Below are 3,180 nucleotides of genomic sequence, written 5' to 3'. Positions count from 1 at the left end.
TTTCAACAATAAGTTCCTCATCTAATTTCTTATTTTTTTTTTAAGTTTGTCACAGTTTCCTGTTTTAAGTCATCAGCATGACTTATTTTGACTTATCCCTACATGCTGGTGTGATTAAAATAGACAAAAGCTATACTGTTGCTTTGTAAGTAATAAACATGTATTTCATAACCAAGGAACTGCGAAGAAGGAACTCTGTTTATCCTTTATAAGTCAAAAAGTTTGCTACATTTTGTAAACCTAAAAGCAGCTGCTGTCAGACTCTGAGCTTTTACACTCACTTGAAGCACATTTACGGCCATTTGTAAAAGTTTGTGTTACCACTGTTGTAAGGTTAAGAGAGGCTAACTCTCCGGTGTCTGTATCAGGCCACAGTCTGCAGAGTGGAGATGGCAGAGGTTGGTTGGTGATGTAAGCCAACACATATGTCACCTGCCTCAAGATCAGCCAATAGCTAAATTCTATTGACACAGCCGGTTTTCAACCAGTAGAGGGTAGTTGTTATGCATTTTTATCGCAAAATATGTAGAATTCAAAAACCTTGCAGAAAAATGTCCGGATTTGCACTTGAACCTATCAACAGCACTACCACATACCCATAAACATATATTTTCAGCAATAAAAGTTATTCATGCATTGTTCTGCATTTGTTTTGGAAGTAATAGTCTTCCTGTAATAATAACTTTAATTAATATATTCCATTATTATCAACAATTAAAATTTCTGACCTTAACATTCAAACAACCATTTCTTCAATGCATGAAACTATAAACAATTATAATGTTAATTGTAATGTACATACCATTTACTTTTACCATTCTGCCTATGTTGACTGTTAACTGTGATAGCAGGACACACTGCGGTGGTCCTATTGATCAGGGTTAATGAATAGTGCCTGTGGATTCAATGGGGACAAGCAAGAGTCGAATTAAGAGAGATCATCATCGACTCAATAATGTAACCTCCACCGTGGTTCAACTGGAGGCAAAAAGGCATGCACAAATGTGTGTACCCATACAATGGAACAGTCTTTCTAAAATGGATGGCTACTCCACAGGGCAATTGTCTAGAGCAGTAAAACAAGAGCAATTATTGAGCTGCTCTCTCAAGGATACGGACAGAACTTCTGAAAGAAAGCTTTGTCCACACTAAAAGGCTAAATAAATAAATCAGTGCTACCAAGAAACAAAAGTGCTCAGTTTCACACAAGTCAGAAAAGTATAGCATAATAGCTAGCGGTACAGAGTAGGTATCAAGTAAATATCAACAATACTGTCAAACTGCACAGTTAGTCTAAAAAAGAACAGATTGAAAAAAGAAACATTAAGTGGACACAATGTCACAAACACCTAACATGCCAAAGCACTCCAATACAACAGCACAGCAACACATTTTGCAGTATACAGAATATTGAATTTAGTTAAATGTCAGTTTTTCTGATCTTAATTTCTCCAACTGATTAATCAATTAAGTAAATTACAGAGTAAAAAATACTAAACTGGTTTATGTGTGATGATTTGCTGTTTCATTTTTCATATTACAGTATGTTCAATATCTTTGGGATTTCTGGTGAGACACAATGCGAAGTTGGAAGACATCACTTTGGCTAAACGATTAAGTTAAAAATAAAGAAGCTTAACTAATAACATAAATAGACACATGGTGCAGCTGTATATGGACAGCATTACTAGTAAGGTGCTCCTAAAACTTTATTCTTATTCCTTCTATGTTTGGAAGACACTAACAAGTAGAAACCAGAAAGTGTGCTAATTTTAGTAAGTGTCTGTCTGTGAGACATATGGGAAGCTTTGACAGCATCCCCTTGTATTGGCATGCATACATAGGATTGCAGAGGTCAGTGAAGGTTACACAGCATGTGTTCAAGTTTCTGTTGTCAAACATTCCACTTGGACTACCGCACAGAGCCTCAAGGCACTAGACTTTATCTTTTCTGTAACTATCAGCAAGAAGAGGCACCACAGAAGGTAAAAAAAGAGAGAAGGGAAACTTGTGATGATTAGTCTCAACATGACCTGCGTGCAAGGGGAGAACCATACTGCCAAAACAATAAGATTGTTAAAAGATTTTTTTTGGTTTTTGCATCACCCATGTTGAACTGACGTTTAGTCATTTAAATTGTCTTTCCTGTTCTTTGCTAATTGTTTTATGCCAACATCAACAAGACATTTTGAAAGCTTTCATGCTCAGTGAATCAGTGCACTCTCAGACTGATTGTGATGAGGATTTTGCTACAGCCTAAATTATGTTAATTATCAGATTAGATGACAGACTGTCTGTAAGATTGATCACTAAAAAAGCAAACTTTACTCGTTATAAAGTAGTGAAATCAAGTGTATCATGATGTGCCCAATTTACTGCATTATTATACTGCATCCTTTGTAATGTGATTATTCCATATGCATACATTGCTAAATCAATGCTGTAATGATATATACGTATATGATATACCTTCAAATCTTCCGTTATTTCATGCAGAAAAGTGACCAATTGTATCCTATAACTCCCTCCCCTCCCCCATTTTACAGATAAGTAAACAGGCAAATCATTCTCTCTGCTTTCACTGCCACTTCACTGGGCTTGTCTGAGGAATGAAGAGAAAGCATATATTGCATTACATCCTTGTAAATGATCCAAAACTACAGCAATGACATTGTAGGCCCACCATCATAACCCCATCAAAACCTGTGATAAAGCAGTAAAGAAGAAACACCTCACAGCATATGTTGGTAAATCCCACATTTCTTCCACATGCTAAAATACCCTTGCATGTCTCACCCTTTGAATCTCCCAACCAGTGCTCCTTGACATGTCATGGTAATGCTGATGGAGTTGCCTAGCAACTGCCAATGTCCAATGGCTTCTTCATTATTCAAAACACCTTTCATGATTAAAACCACCTTTGATGATGAGGTCTCTGCTGAGAGCCACTTGTGACTCTGCTGTCATTCTCCTTACTGTCTAAGGTGACATATTAAGATACTTTGATCTGTCTGTATTTAGTCAACCGGAGTGAAGACATGCTTTCCTAAGTGAGCCTAGGAGACATTGAGATGGACTAACATAGTTGTGTATTACATGCTGCATTTGTAAACTCACTCATTCACAATGGCAACGTACATATTTGAGTTGTGAACCAAACCACATCTCGACTAAATGATG

General features: G+C 36.8%; 1 protein-coding gene across 1 annotated transcript in view; it reads right to left on the bottom strand.

Annotated features, from left to right (window-relative positions):
• LOC118330796 (tumor protein p53-inducible protein 11-like) overlaps nucleotides 1-3,180 on the bottom strand; it is a 35,881-nt gene that overhangs the window by 11,242 nt on the left and 21,459 nt on the right. The window lies entirely within an intron of this gene.

The sequence above is a fragment of the Morone saxatilis genome, unplaced genomic scaffold, assembly GCF_004916995.1.
Source record: "Morone saxatilis isolate NCDOM2014 unplaced genomic scaffold, NCSU_SB_2.0 Contig2, whole genome shotgun sequence".
Lineage (NCBI taxonomy): Eukaryota > Metazoa > Chordata > Actinopteri > Moronidae > Morone > Morone saxatilis.
This window is presented reverse-complemented; position numbering and strand designations above follow the sequence as displayed.